Below are 21,380 nucleotides of genomic sequence, written 5' to 3' on the forward strand. Positions count from 1 at the left end.
TTTCAATGGAGCCCGATATCCTGGCAACTTTTGAGGCAAGTGGTCTTTTTACCCTCATTCCGTGCTCAATTCCAGTTTTGGAGCACTAATCAGTCACCATGGCTACCAGTGCACAAAGCTTCGCCCACTTACACAATTAACCTTCAGTGGGAGTTACAGGGGCCTTCTCTTGCCTAGTCTAGCAACGTTTGCTCATTCCTAGGTTTGCACCCGTCAGGTTGCTAGTTCACTGCGCATTTTTCCAGTTCATTACTCTTTGCGCAATAATGTCATTTTGGCTGACACATAATCAACACGTCTGACCATGTTTTTAAGTCCTGTCCTTTTGCCATCTTGTTTGCTGACCAATTGAGGCTGCAAGGGACTGCAGGTGAGGAATGCAGCCCTGGATTTCCAGGCAGCGCAACTCAACAGGATGCCTGAGCCTTCGTAGATCCAAGACTTGTTGCCCAGGAGCCTTGGGACCTGCTCTATACTGAACAGAGGACTATCTGGAGCCTCCGTTTCAGGCGCCCAAGACCAAAGCCTGCTTAACGCAGAGAGCTTCTCCTCAGACTAGCTGCGCCTACAGGGAGAGACCACCAATATGATCCACTGCACCTGGACCCCTGGCCAACCTGCACCAGGACCAGCAGTGGGCGTAGCAGCACCAACACTGCATTTACAGGACCATGCATGGGCAGTGGAGTCCTAGTTCAGAATGTCCAAGCCTTGATCAAGGTAGCCAGACTACCTAAACATATTCCTTTACAAACTGTGGTAGACCAGAATCAGGAGACTCAATGTGGCATTGTAGCCGACTTATCAAGCAAAAGCATATGCGCTCCCTAGCTCCAAGGTTCTTGGCCCCAATGTATAAAGAAACTAAAAAAGTGTGCTCGCCAAGATGTCGTTACAAAAACTGTCCACAACCCTAGAATTCTGCCCCCAACACTTCTAAAAGAAACAAAATAGTACACTTAGGCACTGGGCCCTATTGAGTGAATGGTTGTTGGCAGATTCTGAACCGCATCCCCAACCCCCAGCATCCCACCACCTTGGTTGTTTCTCAATGAGGCTCCTGGAGAGGTAACCTTGAATGTCCATTCAAACATTCATATGTACAGTTCAATGAAGTCTATAATATTGTGTCTTGGTTCTCTTGTCTTCACTGGGGAACATCAGGTTGTTCTTTACCAGGAAACGTGTGGGCATTGTTGCTCTGTTGCCTCGCCCCCCCCCCCCCACTGCCAGAGTAGGATTTGGGGGGCCTCGATACATGTACCCACCTGAGGTGGCAACAAGGGCCCCTTGGTATGAGTATAAATGTCCCCTCAGTCTGTCCTACCCCCACCTCTGGACAGGGGCTGGGAAGAGGGCAACTCAGCCCATGTTGCCCCTGGCTGTGGATGGGGGTTTGGGGGCACGACTCGGTCTGTGGCCCCTCACAGCAGGTTGGAGGTTCCTTAAGTCTGTATCCAACCCTCACTGTCTGACCGTCCTGCCCCCAACCGAGGGGCCTGGTTGGGTTCACCTGCACTCTCCTGGTTTTCTCCAAAGCAACCTTGTACCTCTCATGGTGGTGGTTGAGAGTTCAGCCAAAGAGTCTTGCATTCTGCGGTTTCTTCTCTGGACCCAACGTCAGGTGGAGTTTGCGCACCCCGCCCCTTCTCTCGGGCGATCCCTACGGGACACTGGTATTGATGTTAAAGGATATTTGTACAGCGCACTACCACCACTGGAGTGGTCCCCTGGCGCTTTGGTGAATCTGAAACAAAAGGGGGTAGGTTAGGGCGTTTTGGTAGGACAAAGCTTGGAGAAGAGTAAAGGAGCTGTGAAGTACTGTTGGCAGCTTCAGTTTGGTTAACACCATTCGCCGAGCTTATTGGTGTGATATTTCGGGCCAGAGTCCATCATGTGCTGTTGTGCGGGGGTCTGTGTCTTGCGTTTATTGGTGTGATGAAGTGCGTGCGGGTTGCTGCGGTATTAAGGAGGTGTGGTTGTGTTTGGTTACAGTGTGAAGTGTGAGGAGTGGTGAGGTTTTTAGAAGATTTGTGAGGTTGTTTAGTAGCCTTGTTAGGAGAAACGCACACTCCTATCGAGTCTCCTTTGCAATTTAGAGAAGTTTGTCTTCCTTTCAGTGAAGAAGTTTCAGCACAGATAAGGCTGTCTAATATCTGTCAATATGCCAATTCTGCTATTGTTGTGTTTCTATCTTTGTATTTGGCCACCCCCTATATCCCAGTTTGTCATTGCTGCAACCTAGACCTTTCGGATCCATTTACTTGGGACCTATGCCTGTACCCTATGCCCTTTCTGGTTGGCCAAGGTTGGTGGTAGTGCCTGTGTGTTATACCCGTTTGCTATTGTTCCATCATCAGGGGCTTGGCGCTAGTGTTCTGATCCACCTGGCATAATCGCTTGTTCTTGTCGGAGTTTCCCTTAGTCGGTCCTAGGTGTTGTCTGTACAGTCATTCCGTCTGTCCGTTCTTTTGCGTTTCCTGTTTGATTGTTGTTTCCGTCTGGTTCCAAGGTGTTGAAAAGCCAGGTTTTTAGAAATTTTCTAAATTTCAGGTGGTCTTTGGTGTTTATTTCTTTCAGGAGGTTGTGCCAGGTTTCTGCAGCTAGGTGGGATGGGAGAAAGAGGAGCCCCCCCATAGTTTTTTCCTGGTCGTATGGTTTTAGTACTAGGCAGATTTAATTGCTTGATCTGAGGAGTCTTGTTGGCTTGTAGACTGTTTTCTTTTGTAGGAACTCTGCTCCCAGTCCGCTAATTGCCATGTGTGTTATGCACATTGTTTTGAACGTGATACGATGTTTGATTGGAAGCCAATGTAGCATTTCTAGCGCTGGCGTGATGTGGTCTCTTCAAGATAGTTTGAGCAGTCGTCTAGCTGCTGCATTTTGAATGTGTTGTAATTTCTTCAGGCGGTGTTCCTGCATCCTAAGGTAGGCTGTTTGCATAGTCGATTCTTGACATGGGGCAACGATTGTCAGTGTTTTGTGGGTGAAGAAGAGGCAAGGTAGGATTCTTCTTGAGTGAAGGAGGAAGAGGCATTTCTTAGTTATCGCATTTACTTATGTTCTAAGGTTCGAGCGTTGTCCATTAGGACTTCTGCATTTTTTACTACGTTAGATGGTGTGGGCGTGGTTCCCAGTTCCGACGGCCAGGTAATATAGGTGTTCTCTTGGTTTTTGGATAGAATCACGATTTCTGTCTTTCCTGGGATGAGTTTTAAGTTGATGTTCATCCAGTTGAATATTTCCTTTAGAGCTTCTACTAGGGTTGAGTGATCAGCTTGTGAATATTATATTTTGTAGAGGATTTAAGGGTCGTCTGTGTAGTTGTAGCATGTAATGTATTTTTTTTTAAATCCTGATAAGAGTTTGGTAGATTTAGAAGTATAGTGGTGATAGTGAGGATCCTTGTGGTACTCTAGTCGTTAACTCATGGAGTAGATTTGAAGGGTTTTATCCATATAGTCGGTTCTGTTTGCTAGGAATGATTTAATCCAGAGTAGTGCCATGTCCGTTGTACCTATATCTTCCAATCTTTTGATGGGGGGGGGGGGTCATGGCTTACTGTGTCGAAAGCTGCCGAGAGGTTGAGCAGAATCAGGGCAGAGGTCGTGTTGGAGTCTGTTTTTAGGTCGTCCAAGAGTGTTTTTAGTGTCGATTCTGTTCCTCTTGCGGGTCTGAAACAGACTTGTACTTGGTCTAGCAACTGGTGTTTTTCTAACTGTTCTTGGGTTAGTTTGTATACCTAGGTTTCTAGGAGATTTGCCGGGTAGGTAAGGTTTGAAACGTGTTTAGAAGTTGTTTAATATAAGCCGATTTGAAAGATCCTGTTACGAGTGACGCATTTGATTCTGAAGGCGTTCCTTATGCGAGGATTGATTTGTAGATGTCAGGGGGAGAGGAATCCATGGGTGATCCGGCTTTCTTGCTGTGTTTCGCCAGCTTGACGAATGTTACTGATATTGCTGGGAAGTTTGAGTTTGTGCTGTGGCTCCTTGTCAGGTCCAGTCGGTTGAGTGTTAGGGTTGGTTGATCTATATGATTTGTCGGATGTCGTCGATTTTGTTTTTGAAATAGTCTGCCAAGTTGTTGCATAGTTTCTGTGAGGGTATTGGAGTGTTGTCGCAAGATGGTGGGTTTCTCATTTCATTTATGATGAACATTTTTGTGTGTTGGTGGGTTTGGCGAGTGTCATCATAATGCCTTCTCTTTGCCTTTTAGATTTCCTTCTTATACGATTGTATTTGTCTCTGGAACTGAGTTTTCTTATCTTGGCCGTATTATTTCCTCCATTCTTATTCCAGCTTCTTGTTTCTTCATGGTGCTTAGTAGTTGGGTGAACCATTTTACCATTGCTCTTTCTTTTTCCGGGGAGATGTTTGATTGTATCAGCAAGCCATTTGTGGAGTAGCTCCACTTTCCCCCCATCTAGGTCTGCCTTCTCCAGTTCTGCTGCTGAAGGTTTGGTCATCTCCAGTTGTTCCATTAGCATACTTGCTTTGATGGTTTTCCAGTTTCTTTTTGTGGTGGTTGTGAGCTTGAGAGGCTGGATACTGACTTGAGTTGGTAGTGTGATCCTGAATGGAATAAGGAGATGTTTGCTTCAAATTATTTGCATCAGTGGTGATGTTTCTTCGTGGCGAAGATTGCGTCAAAAATGTGTCCTGCCGAGTGTGTTGCCTTTTTGACCAGCTGTTGTAGTTTCATGGTTAGCTGCCTGATTAGTGAGTTTTGAGAGTTGACATGTTTTTCTTCTTACCAAATGTTGAAGTTCCCCAGGATTATCAGATGTTTGTGTTGAATGGCTATGTTGGTGATGGCTTCTATGAAGTTGAAGGTTGCATCGTATGCTGCTGGTCTGTAAACTAGTATGAATCTAATGTTTGTTTTTGGATTCGCCAATATGTGTAGGTCCATGGATTCGCATTTTGATGTTTAGAGGTTTGTCTGTTTATTTTTATATGTTCTTTGAATGCTATTGCGAGGCCGCCTCCTTTTAAAAAAAAAAAAAAGTGTTTAACTGAAGGCATTTGTTGGTGGGGAGGCAACTTGATTGTGATTTTGTAGTCGTCCAGCCATGTTTCTGTGATTAATAGGATGTCGATACCGTAGTTGCAGAGAAGGTTGAAGATCTGTTGAGTGTTTTCACATGGATCTTGCGTTTATAAGTTGGTCGATTTTTAAGGTATAGTTTGGTTTGTGCTTTGTCGGCGTGGTCTTAGGCCTGGCGTTTTGGTTTCCTTCCAAGTTGATCTCTAGTTGAGGCGTTGTTACAGTTGTGTCTTTGTCGAATAGCTCTTCTAGGTTCAGTCTTGGGTTTTTGTTTTCATCAGGTTCTTCTAAATTTTGTGGCTGTTGAGGGGAGGGTCCTCTTGTTACCTCTAACTTTGTCCGTTCTGCTGCACAGTTGTGTTTGGTTGTCGGTCGTTCTTGATTTTGAAGTTACTCAGCATGCCGGATGCTGTGCTGCGTGTACTCAGTACTTCTCTTCCTGGCCAAGCGCTCCTGGTTCCTGCTTCGGGTGGACTTTAGGCATTCCATACACTCAGCAGCAGTCTCGTCTGATACGCCTGGTGGAGACTCGCCGTTTCCTCAGACACCTCCAAGGAGGCGGGTCCTGTGCCCCTCCAGCTCCACAGAGGTCCCTTACCCTGGTTTCCATTCCATTAGGGGGTGGGACTTCCCACTGTTCATTCGTTGCCAGCTAATGTGGCACATAGAGGCTCAGAAACCACACCAACCATTCTTACAGAATGTTTCATGTCTAGCCAACAAAGATTGGGGTTCTGTGAATAGGGAGGATAACTTATCTCTAGGGAACTCCTAACCACCAAAGGGGTGGTGGCCACCCCCAGTAGGACTCTGCTCACCATGTCCAATAGGGGGTGTTAAGTTCAGCAGGCTCCCCTCACTAGTCCCAAAGTGACTTGAGGGGGCAAATTATTCAATTACTGCAAACAAATTTCTTTTGAACACTGGGACTTCCCATACCTGGCTAGTGAAGCGCGGCTTAAGGCAATTGCCTTATAATCATAAGGTACGCTTTTACGAGAGTGGTGCTACTGCTTTGTGTTATTGCTTATAACCGTGCAATTGTGATGAGATTTGCAGTCCCCTTTGGGACCACCCATTATGCACATATACTGTTGTATATCGTATCCTTTATTTTTTATCTGCAGGTACTTTGACAAATTAAATAGTACATTTAACAGCTTTTTGGATCTCCATCATTGGTCTAATGACTATTGCTTCCCACGAAAGGGTCTCCATTCTGCCCTCAGCCAGGAACGGAGCTAAAAGCAACTGGATATAGTAACGACTATATACAAGGCTTACTGCTGAAAAGTCAGATCAACAGAAAACCACCTCCAACTAGGTCAGCAAAAGAAAATACTCAATTCCCTGGCATAGGTGCAATCCAAAACTGGTCATTTAGATGGATTGCCTGGGATAACATCCAAGATCGAACACTCAACAAGCAATGAGCAAGTAAACAATCTCACAAAGACAGCCATACGAACACAAAGAAGACAGATCAACAAGCGGACAAGGATTGGTGCCACTGTGGTCATGGGGACAAAAAACAGAAGCACAACGCCTTGACATAAATTACTACGATTAACTTTGTGATCAACTTAGTGATGTGCGCAGTGTGGAGAACAAAAAAGGCCTGGAGATAAGTCCATGGCAAACAATACTGGTGAACATTTCCAAAGCCTCGGACCAGAGAAATCCTGCCCCTTCACGCATCCTCCCCCGCATCCTCCCCCGGGCATTCCATTTACTACCAAGACTCAAACACTAGATAATCCAGTCATACATTAAGCGAAGCGATACCTACACACCAATTCCATCTAGACATCTCTGGTAATTGACCTGCAATAGGGTATGCGCCTTCTAACTCCCGTCATCTCACTACTCCGACATTCTGCAGGAAACTGGAATAACTGCTGGTCCGATTCCTGCAAAAACAACCAACCACATCTACAACCCTATCAGGGCAATACCAGACCTCACACCACAATTTTTGATTTAATGGATGTCACTTCCTACAAAAACACTGGAATGGCTAGCACGAAATTGGTGCTCTAATATGCAAACTGGGTTCTCAAGGAAGAGTACCTGTAAGAGTCTCAGAAACCATCAACATACTTACAAAGATTACATTTCCTTGATTTATTGCAACAGAAGATGAAGGCTCCCTTAAACAATTCCAGGATTCCATCAATGGCTCCCACTCCCACATTGAATTCACCATGGACTATTTGAAGAATTGTATAAAATGTTCAGGAAACCACCATCATCGGCGGCACAGCCAGCGGGTTTTTCACTTTATAGAAAACCCAAGGACAGGAACAAGTACTTCACAGGGAAAGCGTTAATATGAATTTCGTGATTCTGGCCTGGTGCACAGATTTTAGGAGGCCAACCAATTATAGGGAACAGGTAACTGACGTTAGCCAAAACCCAATCAAGGTAAACATGGAGTGCAGTCAGGGCCATTCTCAGGAGTATGAGTGGGGTCAGGGGTCCGCAATCTAACACCTGTCTAAATGTAATTAGTGTGCATGTATAAAAATACAGTTATTCATTCTAGACCTTCACAATGAAAAATGAAAAGAGGTTGAATTTTATTTGATATTGATTTCATTTGATATATTTACACACTGAATTGACCATATGTTCATAAATGCATTCAAATGACTTATTCAGCAAAAGCGGTAAGTGAAGTAAAGCAGCAAATTATGGAACCAGTTCACAAAGGGAATTCTTTAACTTAAGCAGTGCAATCCCAAAACCATGGTCTTATGCCATGAAAGTCACAGGAGGCACAGCTTCTCCCCAGAATGGATCCTCTGAATTCAAGTTCCAATTTACTTGTGATGGTTAGGTAGATACTTATGAGCTCGTCTTTAGGCACTTCAAAAAGTAACCAAAAATTCCAAGTGTAAAAAGCTAGGATGATACAAAAAGTATCCCCATTGCACTGCAAGGTGCTGTGTGCAATGTTAAGACACAGAAGGTGAAACAGTTTCCCAGGACTGATGGCCTGAAGATCAGTTTTCCCATAATGCATGAGACGGGGGAAGTGAAGCTTAACACACACAAGTCCTAAGTGCTAACTGGCCCTACCAGGACATGGCCTCTGGGTTAGAATACTGCCTGGCCCAACGCTTGAGTTTTCGCAACAGGTCATAAAGTTTAACAGTTAGACCTTAGTTCAAAATAAAAAGGTTCAATGCGTTTCCAAATGTTCGACAACAGTTTGATAACAGGTCTGTGGCTCTCGAACTCCCCGAAGTCTTATGGCTCTCTGGGAGACTTGTTCATTCTCATTTATGCACTTTATATGGGGAGTTTGTTCTCCGGTTACACAGGTTCCTGTATCCTCATTGGCTTCACCAGCTTGGACACAAAAGGTTAGGATTCAATTTGTTTAGCACAGTGTGCTTGCCCTTTTTGGTTTCTATGGCACCTGTAACCTTGCTGGCATCTCCAGTTTGATGCAAAGCATTTGTGCTTCTATCCCTCGTATTCACAAGGGCAGTCGCCCATTCGAGTTTCTCAGATGCCTGTCGCCTCGTAGGTTCTTCCAACCTGTAAACAAAATATCTGGATTTCTCTTGTTCTGCCTTATACAGAGTGCTCGCTCATTCAGCATTCTCAGGCTCCCTTAAGCTCGTAGGTTTTCATAACATAATATTTTTCTTCCCCAGCTTCATACCGGGCCTTTGCTCGTTCGGGTTTCTCAGGCTCCCATAACATTGTAAATTCGCTTAACCTTGATAGTATCCGTTCCTCTCGATGATATTCTCTTTGGGAGCACTAGCTTCCCTAGTACTGCAGTCCTCAGCAGGAAACGTCCGTCAGGTATGGAGTTCAGAGATTCTTTACAGTCGTGCCACCAGAGGAAACGGAAGCGTAACCGCCTCCCTCCGACCCTGGCTGCTTGGTCGGCAACCTTCGACCAGCTTTAGGCTCGCTTCTGCCTCTCCAGGACGTGTTTTTTGCAGAGCTTTGTCTATGCACAAGATTCACTTGCTTCCAAGCTCAAGAGTTTACACCTCGTTCACAGTTCCTCCTGCGATTCATTTATCACAGTAAAAGGAGGGTGGGGGGGGGGGTCCGCCTGGAGTTCAGACGAGATCCTCCATTACCTTGAGGTAAAGAAATGAAAGTAGTGTTTGGTGGTATTAAAACAGAGCTAACAATATTTTTTTGTTTTATTATGAAGGTTGGGAGCAATGGGGGCTGGGGAGACAATAAATTACTTCCTGACCCTTTACAGTGCTCTTTAACCTATTCTGCACTGTGGGTTGAACTTCCAAATGCATGTAGAAACATTGGACAAAATGTACAGTTTTGAAAGTGATGCTCACGCCAAAGAATGCGCCCCAGGAGGAGCCACTTACATTTCCTTGCACAGCAAAGGTTGGAGCACACCCTTGAACCTAGATAAACTGCAAGGCAGGTACAAGCCAGTGCGTTTCTGGGGTGGCTGAGAGTAGAGAAAGGAGTCCAGATCAGGAGACATACCAAAAGCAGACAAGCTTGGAGCCATACAAAGAAGGGCTGTTTTCGTAACCAGACAAGAGGGCACACAGCCAGTGAAGGAGAACCACCTGCAACCTGCTCTGGTGTTGGGGGTTAAGAACCCACCTTAAAAGGTGGAACCAGTTCACACCCGAATCTGTAACCAATCTCTCAATGGTAAAAGAAACTGAGCAGTTCTGCTTGGACTCAGGAGCAAGGAGCAGTGATGCGAAGTACAGTTAAGAATAAAGTCTGTTAGAGAACAGCGAGCCAGCCAGGAAGCATCAGGTTAAACAGTACTGGGCCCATGCACATGGGGTACCTAGCACTATAGAATTCATTATCAGCCACAAAGCACTGTACACCAGTGCAAGTGGAAGGCAAAGAGGAAGAGATTTCACAAGCTTTTAAATGGCTACTATACCCTAAACCAATAAAATGACTTCAAAACGCTAGCCCTACCCATTTCAGGGTAAAAGGTAATGGGGAGGACAACAGGGAGGAAGCTTTATTGAACATTTGTATGGCACCTATACAGCAGCAAGTGTTTCCAGGTGCCACAAGGCAAAAAGAGGGTGTGGCTGGGGGGGGGGGGGCGGGTGAAAACTAGAACGGTCTTACTAGGCCTTGTGACATTCGGATCGTGCAAGTGCAGCGGGGAGGGTCACATCAGGGGAAGGGATGGGGTGGGGGGCAGAAGTGCAGGAGGGTGGGGGAAGGGACCCAGGGACTGGGCAAGTTTCTGGGGGTACTAGGAGTAAGAGTCACCTAGTGTGGAGACAGGAGTGCACCAGACTATAGGCTGTTCAGGAAAGGGAGTCCAAGGGCAAGTGCTGGTAAAAGGGGTGCAGGGGAAGACTGGTTGAAGGAGGACCAGGCCCTGGTAAGGCCCATAAGGGACGTAGGGAACCAGTCGCAATGGCAGGTGGAGGCTCGCAAGGAGGGGGGCTGGGGGAGAAAACAAATGTCTTCAGAGAGAAGCTTCCGGAACTTAATGAGATTCAGAGGGGCAGGGAGGTCGTTCCAGCGGGAGGCTCCTGCTGAAGAAAGACCTACCCCCCACTCTCTACTTGGAGTAATGTCTGGTCTGCAGAGAGTTGGAGCCAGAGGAACGAAGCACTCTAACAGGGAGGTATTTAGGGAGAGAGTTGGTTCCAGGCCCCAGAAAGCCTTGAATTTGATGCTTGCAACCACCAGGAGCCAGTGTAGAGATTTTAGGGCTGGCAAGATGCGGCCCCTGGGCTTGCGGCAAAGGATGAATCTTGCATCCCTATTCTGGATTAGTTGAAGAGGGGAGGAAAGAGGATGATTAAAGAGGCTGTTGCAGTAATCTAGCCTAGAGAGAACCAGGGTCTGGAGACATTGAGTTTCAGGGGTAAGGTGAGAGAAGGTAGAAGGTCTCTGGAGGAGGTGAAGCTAAAAATTGACCTTCTTGGCAAGAAGTCCCAATGAGAAGGATTGCAGTCTTACTGGCGTTATGGCAGAGATTGTTAGTAGCACACCATGCCTGACTAGCAGTCAGACAGTCTGGAATGAGAAAGGAAAGAGGAAGGAAGGAAGCGTAAAGGAGAGGTGTGTCGTCAGCATAACACTGGAAATGAGGAGAGAAGGTGGCGATCAAGAGGGCGAGAGGGGCAGTGTAAATGCTGAAAAGCCACAGCAAGTGGAAAGAGCCCTGAAGAACGGCACAAGTAGAAAAGAGAACGGCCCAGTTGCACTTGGAGGGATGATTCAAAAGGAAAGGTCATTCAGTCCAGCCAGAGAACAGATCGAGGAGGATAATGGAAGTAGAGTGGAGTCGAGGTTTGAGAGCAAGTCATCAGGTGTGTTCAGGAAAACAGTTTCCATGCCTCTGGCTGCTCTGAAACCAGACTGGTGGTCATGGAGGCAGCCAACAGATTCAGCGTGGTGGATTAGTTGGGAGACCAGCGTCAAGATTTTGCTACAGATGATAGCAAAGTCTTGGAGGCAAGCAACTTCAATGTGGTTTGCAGTGTTTTCTGGTATGGTTTTCTGTGATAAACCCAATAAGATCATGGTTCCAGGTAAAAATGAGCTGGCAAACTGGCCAGAGTCAGCACAAGTCCAAGATGGACTCACAGCACTTAATACTTTGATGGGCCACATTTTAATCAATCTGACAAAGTCAGGCCGCAAGCCTACCATTCGAGGCAAAAGGAGCAGTTAAAGTCGCAGGTCAGCTGTAAAGGTACAGCAAGACCAACGCCAAGAAGGCTCTCATAAGAGCACTGGGTGGTGTTGCTGATCCCAAGAGAGGTGACCCCGCTACTATCTCGCAGCAGACATCAGCGTCTCACGGAAACTGCAATGCAGGGGATGGCCCAGTGGTTCTGCAACTGTTCATCTTTGGCACTACCCACTGCAGAAGTGGGTGCCACTGCTGGTCAATTGCAGGAAAGTCTGGGCCCCAGACACAAAGTAATGAAATGAAGACTACACATGCCATACCGGTGGGACCTCCAGAGCCCTCAGTTGAGCAGCTCTAAGCTCATCCTGTCAAGGAAAGAGCACCAGTGTAGTTCCTTCTCGTGCTGCGGGTGGTCTTGAGCGCTCAGCTTCCGCGAGCACTTTGCCATAGTGCAGGAGCAGAGCCAGTATTTCTTATGGGTGTCTGCCCAGCAGATGTGGGCTGAGTGACAATGTTTTGCAAAAGGAATGGTGCCCATACCACTATTCGTGAATCGATCTTAGATCTGGATGCAGATGAAGTCCCCAGTCAAGCTTACCATACCATCAAACTAGTCGGCACATTCCAACAATCATTGGCTTCAATGAACCATGCAAAAGGAATACATGAAAGCAAATAAGACAATGGACTCAGTAACGGAGCATTGTGAGAGGCCTGTAAAAGGGACTTTGGTTGAAGACCGTAGCTGAAATGTTTGAGGAGAAAAGATCAAAAGTTATTTTTGGAAAAATAACCTTTGTTCTCTCCCCTGAACTTTTCTGACTTTGCCCTTGCCTCCACCCTCCTACTTACCTGTGGGCGGGACACCTTGTGTGCCGCCATCTCCAACATCCCTCTGCAACGCAGTTCCCTTCACTTAACACGCTTGGGAACCGACCCCACAGGGTCCTTTCTTTGATTTTCTTTCATTTCCTTTACATAGGGTGTGTCCCCTATGTGGGAGGGGGGCACCCCCGCAACTCCTACTCATGTTCGGTATTTTCCCATTCGTACGAATGGCTACAGTCTTTTTGGACGGTACCCTGTAAAAGACTAGGAGACCACAGTCTTACAAACCATGGTCTCTGTGGCTTGCAATGTGAGACAGCTGTGGCTACACGTTGGCGCTTGTGCTATTGAGACAAGTACTTTCAAAGGGATGAGGCAAATGCACCCAAGTGGAAGAGATTGAGTCAGGTGGCAGTAAAGGAGGTGGTGCTGAAACTACCATTTACAGTCGGGGTCCACAACTTTTGGCTATTTAAATGTTTTGGACTACAACTCATCAGCACTAGGCCACATTGAATGGTGAGGAATCGGGAGTGATATCTAAAGCCACTGGAAAGCCGCAAGGTGAAGTCGCCCAATCTACATACAGCAATTCAGTGGTTACCACAGATTCCTAAAACATTCCAAGCAGTCGGAAGCTCACAATACATTTACAGATTTCTAGGGCTTGTGAATAGGAGCAGTGTGCACTGTTTCAGTATAGCAGCATCCCGACTGAAAGGCAGTAAATCCACACATTCAATCGGCATGGGTGGTTCATTAAATCCATCTGCAGAGTTAGGGTACCTACTTTCAAAGGTGCAGGGACCAGAGAATAGGACTGTCCTGAAAGCAGTGTAAATCGAGAGTATACAAATAAAAGACTGCCACCTCCACAATATGCAAGGATATAGGTTAATAATTGGACATTGTGAGAGGGCCCCTTGAATAGGGGATTAGGGCAGCACCCAGTGATAGCCACAAACTATAGTAGTTTCTGGGGGACAATAGTGTGCGACGCCATATAGGACAGATGGCAATCCTCGCTTGGATTAAGAGTATGTCCAGGCTCCGTACAGATGGTCAACTCCTCCATGAGAAATGGGCAGGCCTCCATTCAGGTAAAGCCTTATACCAGCATCTTCTAGTGAACTATCCATTCTCACCTACCACTGAAAGGGCAATCAATGGTTTAGACCTAACTATAACAATCCGTTCATCCACAGTGTGTGTGGTTTCTTCCAACAAATCATTTGGCTCATATGGTGGCTCTTGTTACGTCAAATGATTCCAGCACCCTTAATTCTGCATACTCTACCATCCAGACATGGATGACGGCAAACCACCTATGTCTGAATGGAAACAAAACCGAGATCCTACTCATAGGGCACCCAGCACTACTTAAAAAACATAGTCAACAATACTCTGCATCAATGACATTCTTGTCCCAGTCTCCCCTGCTGTAAAAACATTAGGGATCTGCCTTGCCGCTACCCTCACTGTCCCGCCAGGTAAGCGCCATCGCATCCTCAGCAGCCTATGCAGCCAAAGTGTATAACTGCATCAAGACCATTCCTTTCAACAGACAGAAGTATAACCATTGCCAGAGCAGTCATCGGTTCCAGGCTCCATTGTAGAAACATCCTCTTCGCTAGCACCTCTGCCAAAAACATCCATAAAGTACAAGTAATACAAAACACTCAGAGCAGCCGTTAACATTCCTAAAATGGACCACATCACTGCAACCAGGAAAGCAGTCCACTGGCTCCCCATGCATGAATTGATCACTTTCAAGACATTATCCACACAAGTGCCTCTCCAACACCACCCCTCCCTACCTTGCACACAATCACACTAGACAAGGCCAACTAGGACCCCATATGCCCACTGCCTCCTCCAGCCCAAAGTCAAACGCTCAAAAGCAGGGGGCACAGGCTTTCCATTCATCGCAGCCAAACAGTGGAACTCTGCCACCCTCCCCTAGAGCACTACCCTCTTACTGCGCGATTCGGAAAGCCTTGAAAGACATGCATTACTTACCGTAAAAGCATCTGATGATTGTATCTGCTTAGATTCACATGCTGTGCATAGTCCGACATCCAGTGGTCACTGCGGAGCATTGCATCTTGTTTTTAGAAAGTCGAAAAGGGGACGTCGACATACATGTCTGTAATACTATCCCTATAGTGACGTGTAGTGTACCCAAAATCCCGCATCCGTCAAGGTTTTCTGCCATGAGGGAGCCTTATGACTAGCGTGAGAGTACACAAAAGAGAAAGTAATAAGACGTCTATGTTCCTTCCATCCGAGCGGGGAGGAAGGGTGGGCCCATGTGAATCTAAGCAGATACAATAATCAGAAATGCTTTTACGTAAGTAATGCAGGCTTTCTGATGTTTGTTAATCTGCTTAGAATCATATGCTGTGCACAGACTAGCGAGCAGTTTCCGGAGTTGGAGGTGGGTTGTGAGAAGGAACAGAGCAAATATGTCTTAGTACTGCTTGTCCCACCTGGGAATCAGATCTAGAATGGGCATCTAGACAATAGTGTTGTGTAAAGGTGTGTACAGAACTCCAGGTTGCCGCCTTTCAAATGGACTCAAGGGGAACATTTGCAATAAATGTTATGGATGTCCCAGGGCCTCGAGTAGAATGTGCTCTAGGCTTGAAGGGCAGTTCTCTCTTAGCAAGAGAGAAACAGAGTGATGCATTGGACAGTCCATCTAGATATAGTGGATTTGAAAACTGCATCTCCTTCTCTTCCTGCCGCCACTGAGACAAAGAACGGATTAGTCTCTCAGTGGTCGAGTTCTCTCCATATAAAACATCACTGCCCTACGCACATCGAGTGTATGCAGGCTCTTTTCTCCCAAGTTTGATGGGTTTTGAAAGAACGTTGGTAGTTCTATAGACTGGTTGACATGAAACTTTGAAACGAATTTCGGTGCAAACCTAGGGTGTGTGTGCTTAGAACCACCTTATATTTGTGAAGTGTTACAAAGGGATCCAAGATTGAGTGAACTATTGTAGTTCACTCACTCTCCTAATGGAGGTGATAGCTATTAAGAAAGCAGTCTTAAAAGTGAGATCCTTAATCACTTTATGCATGGGCTCGAAAGGAACTCTGCTCCTCCCCTCCATCAGCCTTGTTAAAACAATGTTCAGGTCCCATCCGGGAGCTGGGTTAGATATAGGAAGATCAATTTGTTTCACTCCCTCCATGAAGGCTTTAATAACTGGAACCTTCCACCATGACACCTTATGTTGAGACGTAGTGTAGGCGGAGAGTGCAGCAAGGTGAACTTTAATAGAATTAAAGACTAACCCAGAGTCCAGCAAGTGAGTTAGGTATAAAACAATATGTGTGGGAGAGCAGTCAACAGGGTTGATGCCCTTTGAGTTACACCAGATGACAAACCGTTTCCACTTACTAGAGTAGCAGTAACAAGTGTTTGGTTTCCTTGCCTCTCTGAGAATGTCCATGCATCTCAGAGGGAGCTGCAAATGTCCAAATTCTATGACCTCAAGAGCCAGGCTGCCAAGTTCAGGGTCTGTGGGCATGGATGCTACGTTTGGCCCCTGTCCTGTGACATGTTGTACGGGCAGGGTAGTTTCACTGGAGGAGACAGTGACATCTCCATCAGATGAGCAAACCAGGGGTGGCGGGTCCACATGGGGGCCACCAATATCATAACTGGTTCCTGGTGCACAAGTCTTGTTGAGAAGGGGAGTCAGGGGGCGGGGGGGAAGCGTAGACAAATTTCCCTGACCATGTTATCCATAGACCTTTCCCCTTAGAGCAGTTCTGGGGATACCTGGAGGCGTAATCTTGGCATTGGGTGTTCTCCAGAGTAGCGAACAGGTCGATCTCTGGGAACCCCCATTCTGCGAAAACATTGGAGACGATTTCTTTGTGTAATCGGCATTCGTACTCTGCTTGTAGAGAAGTCCCTGCTGAGTCCGTCTGCCAGAGGATTCCCCTGGTACATGTTGATACAATAGGAACATGTTTTTGAGAGCCCACTTCCAGATGTTTTGTGACAGCTTGGACAGTCCTGGAGACTGAGTTACACTATGCTTGTTCAGGTAGTACATGGCTGCGGTGCAGTCCGTGAGGATCATCACTGTCTTTCCTTGTAGGTGTGTCTGGAAAGCCTTCAGTGCTTTGAAGACCACCAACAATTCCAGCAGGTTTATGTGTTTGGACACCCAAACTCCGTGTGCAGTCTGATGGGATAGGTGAGCCCCACCTTCCTGTGAGGGATGAGTCTGGTTAGAGTGGCGAAGGATTTCCCCAACACAAGGTTTTCCCTCGATCACCACCGCAGCGAGAACCAAGGCTTGCGAGACAACCACTAGATCGTCCCATTGTCCGCTGGCCTGACACGACCAGCTGAGCCGCTCTTGCATATGGAGCATGTGCAGGCGCGTGAGGATCCAAGTAAATGCATGACGCCATCATTCCTAGCAGCCGCATGGCTTTGCGTACCGTCACCTCTCGACCGGCTACATATTGAGGGATCTGAAACAGCATGTTTTGGACCCTCTCGTTGGAAGGGAAGACGAGGCTGTCCTTTGTTCGAATTAGAGCCCCTAGGAATTGCTCGACTGGGGTGGGGTGGGGTCTAGGCTGGACTTCTAGTTGGAGAAGCCCAGGTGGCACAAGAGGTCTACAATCTTTTGGGTATTTGAGAAACATGTTTCGTAAGAATGCCCTGTTATGAGCCAGTCGTCGAGGTAAAGATAGACCGCAATGGACGACCTGCGCAGGTGTGCCACTGCCAGTACCTTCGTGAATACCCTTGGCCCTGAAGATATGCCGAAGGGTAGCACTTTGAACTGATAGTGTTTGCCTTCTATCATGCACCTGAGGTATTTCCTGCGCTGGCAACATTGAAATATGAAAGTATGCATCTTTCATGTCCAGTGTTGCCAGGTAATCTCCTGGGAGATCAGAGGGGGGGGGGGGGGGGGGGGGGGGGGGGAGAGGGAGATAGGGAGTTAATTACCTCCTGCAAAGTCACCATACGTAATTTGAGGTTTTACAAATTTGTTCGCTGGGCACAGATCTAATACAGGGCGCATGGTTAGATCCTTTTTTGGGTACAAGGAAGTACACTGAATAAATACCTTCCTTTACCTGTGATGGAGGCACAACCTCTATGGCTCCTTTTTCCAGCAGCAATTCGACTTCCTGAAGGATGTAGAGGTGTTCTGGGGATAGAAGTCTTCCCCTTGGGGGTCTGAATGTTGGGGACCGACTGAATTTGATGCAGTAACCATGGGCTATTGTTGACAGTACCCAACCGTCTGGTAATTCCCTCCCATGCTTGAAATGATGTTAACCGGCCCGACTGGAGATGCATGTGAGGGGACCTGAACTTTCGGGTCATTTGGTGGTAGCTGGGGAGCCTCGGCCTCTTCCCTTGCCACAATGTTGTCCTCTTGAGCATACTGTCCACTGGTTCCCTGAGGGGAAGACTAGTTGCTGGCTGAGGTGTATTGTTGCTGATTTTGTCATTGGCCACGAAAAAAGCGCCTGTTGCCATAGCCTCGCTTATTCGGAGGCCTCATGATTTGGTCCAGGGTTTTTAATGTCACGTGTTCCTTCTTAGCTGTCTCCACGGAGTCATCAACCACCTTACCAAACAAGTTTGAATCTTGAAGGTGTTTGTTTATGAGGGACGCCTGTGTTTCTGGCTTGAAACCTGAGTTTCTGAGCCAAGCATGTCGCTTAAGAAGTATGCCCTGGAGTAGGGAACGGCCAGCAGTTTCCGGCGTACCATCCGTAGATTTCAGTGTCTGCCTGACTTTGAGCGGGTTTTGGCGACTCCTTCACCACCAGTCTCTGTGAATCTTTGGAGACTATCCTAGCTATTCTTTCGACGACTAGCTACTCAGTTGAGGGCTGGTCGCTAGCAATGCTTTCAAGGACTAGCCTCTGTCGAGGGCTGGTCGTGGGTAGTTTTCGGCGATGCCAGAACCTTTCCGTCAACAGACGTTCTCTTCCGAGGAGTTTGATGTTTTGATGGTAGCGCCCTTAGTTGAAGACGGCCCAGTCGCTAGGCGCGTATGCCGCTGTGGGGAGGGCTGCCGGCCCTTATGGTCGGCAGAGGCTGCCGGTTTCAGCATCTACATTGGCACGGAGGCCGCCTTCGATTTACTCGACGAATGGCCGTGGGTTGTGTGCTTAGTGACTTTTCTGTGTGCGCCAGCCAGCGTCACCGGGGTGTACATCCCCATAGGTAGGGCCGGAGCAGAGCTTTTCGGGGCTGGGGACAGACGCGATGGAGCGAGAGCGCTCCAATGAGAGGTCAACAACCTACGTTCCAGAGGTAGCGTTATCACCATCCTCTTCGTCACACTCGGCGGGTGAGGAATCAGCCTTTGACATGCCGTAGGCTGCCCACCTCTTGACCCTGCGTTCCTTCAAAGTTTTTGGACGAAGGAGTTTACAGGTTGCAAACCCAGCCTCGTTGTGGTCGAGGGGTAATTGCACCGCTTATGCTTGTCCTTCCACGGAAATTTGCCGTTAGGTGGGAAAAATCTAAAAGGAGTCCTCTCCATAGCTGAGGACGTAACCAGTGATAACGACCCAGAAGGGAAGAGGGGGTGGGAGAACCAGGAAAGACATTCTAAAAGAAAGCAGAAATGTCCACCCTACCCCACAGGTAATATCCCCATATATATGGTTGCCGTAAATATCGCCGGGAAAAGGTTGTGGCGATATATGGGTGACCATATATATGGGGACAGGAGCAAAACATTTTTTTTTTTTTTTTAAAAGTGGGGATTGCGGGGGTGTCCCCCGCATGTTCCATGCAATAATGTCGCCACAAAAAACGGCCATTTTTCGGCGATATGTTTGCATGGCAAGACTTTTGTGGCGACATTATTACATGGAACCCTCACTGGGGACTATCAAGAAAAGCACTGCACTTCTACGCTCTATTTCACATAAGGCCTACCAATTGAAATATCGCTTTTCAAAAGGACATGGAGTCCAAGACCTCACTGGATGTTGTGCACATGTCTTTCCGTAAGGTAAGATGAATGCGCTAAGAACAAATACCCTCGGTTTGCCCACAGAAGAAATGTCATTCCCCTCTTGTTTTCGTTTTGATTAGATTGCACGACAATACGGGCAGCAACATCCAGTGAGGTCTTGGACTCCACATGTCCTTTTGAAAAGCGATATTTCAATTGGTAAGCCTTATGTGAAATAGGGCGTAGAAGTGCAGTGCTTTTCTTGATAGTCCCCAGTAATATGGGCTTTTACTTCTTTCTGCATAGAATATCGTGGACAGCGGATAGGTACTCCTCATAGCCCCCTCCTTGGAAGAATAGAGGAGTGAAGGGTGGAACCGTATAGCTAATACAGAATAGTTACCAGTGCCACGTTGGTTGATCTCTGGAGAACCAGCAAGAGGTAAACATTCACATAAGGGTACGCTTTGTTCTGAACGATGGGGATGTTTTCCTCTCCCATGTAAAATGTTGAAAAATTGTGTAGTAGTGGACAGTAATAAGACCACGAATGACCAAATCCCTCTGCTTACATTAGAAATGGAGATGAAGTTGAAAAAGATGCCATGCATGACTTGTGTAAAAAATTGAAAACCATGTTTAAGATTAAATGTTTGTTTGCTTTTTAGAAATATTTAAACTATGGCAATTGGCACGTGAAGATCTACGTGAGAACCAGTATATAACAAAAAGTGCCCTGATGACAGCACCGACAGGATATACAATGGGGATTTATTCCTGTGTTTATTTTTGAGATTCATGTTGGTTCTAGAAACACATTCTCTAAGTGTTGGCACAGTTTCTTTTTCCAGTATGAATAAAGAAGGGAATCATTAATAATAGTAGAGGGTTAAATAGAGATACACACTCTAGTTAGGCACAAAAAAAGGATTTGAAATGTTTGCCATTTGTAGAATATGTACACACACTGATGAGTTCCAGCGTGTGTTTTAAATATATTGTTGTGTTTTAGAGAAATATATTGTAATGTGTAAAGTGTTTGATAAATATTAAAATGTGTATTTTTGATAATTACATGGTTATTCGCCCTTTTTTGGTTAAGGGGTGAACATGACTAGGGTTGCATGCATCTAGGATAACTCACTCTTAGCAGAAAGCGAAGGAAGCTGTTCTGTGGGATTCTTTAGATTTTGTATCGCATAAGAACTGTCATATTCCATATTCTCGCTGTGCAGTGAGAACAAGGTTATCCAACTTCATCCATAGTCCTATGTAGTCGTTACATGGCGGTCCTTTCTGACTACGAGTGGCTGTGTGGGATAAAGTCCAACCATTCATCAGATACAGGTCTAGATTCCATTCAGCAAAGCTTGTTTCTACACAATGTAAAAAAAGGAACAAGTTACTTACCTGTAACTGTTGTTCTCCAGCATGGGTCTGGCATGGATTCACATGCTCATATTCCCCATCGTCAGGCCGGGAATCCTCGGTATAGAAAAAAAAAAAAATCAGTATCAGTTTCGTTTCTGATCTGTCTTAGTAGAAACCAATCGCTGGTCTCTGGGTCATACTGCCCCAGCCAATGACTGCCCTCTCCATAAGCCCCGCCTCTGGCAGCCATCCTCAGATTTGGTAGCACGTAAAGTGGCAGTATGACCAAGTGAAGAGCCGCAGAGGGGTAGGCGGGAGGGTTCGCATGTGAATCCATGCCAGATCCATGCTGGAGAACAACAGTTACAGGTAAGTAACTTGTTCCTTCTCCAGCATGGGGTCTGGCATGGATTCACATGCTCATGAATAAGAGAATACATAGCAGTACACACATGCACAACCACGGGAGGTGGCAACAGGCTCAACATTAAGCAACTCTTACCTCCTCATCAGGCTCACCTTCGGCAAACAGGTTG

General features: G+C 46.6%; 1 protein-coding gene across 8 annotated transcripts in view; it reads right to left on the reverse strand.

Moving 5' to 3' along the window:
- The window catches only part of APLP2 (amyloid beta precursor like protein 2), a 429,108-nt gene that overhangs the window by 264,454 nt on the left and 143,274 nt on the right, over nt 1-21,380 (reverse strand). The window lies entirely within an intron of this gene.

The sequence above is a fragment of the Ambystoma mexicanum genome, chromosome 9, assembly GCF_040938575.1.
Source record: "Ambystoma mexicanum isolate Mex_15411 chromosome 9, UKY_AmexF1_1, whole genome shotgun sequence".
Taxonomy (NCBI): Eukaryota; Metazoa; Chordata; class Amphibia; order Caudata; family Ambystomatidae; genus Ambystoma; species Ambystoma mexicanum.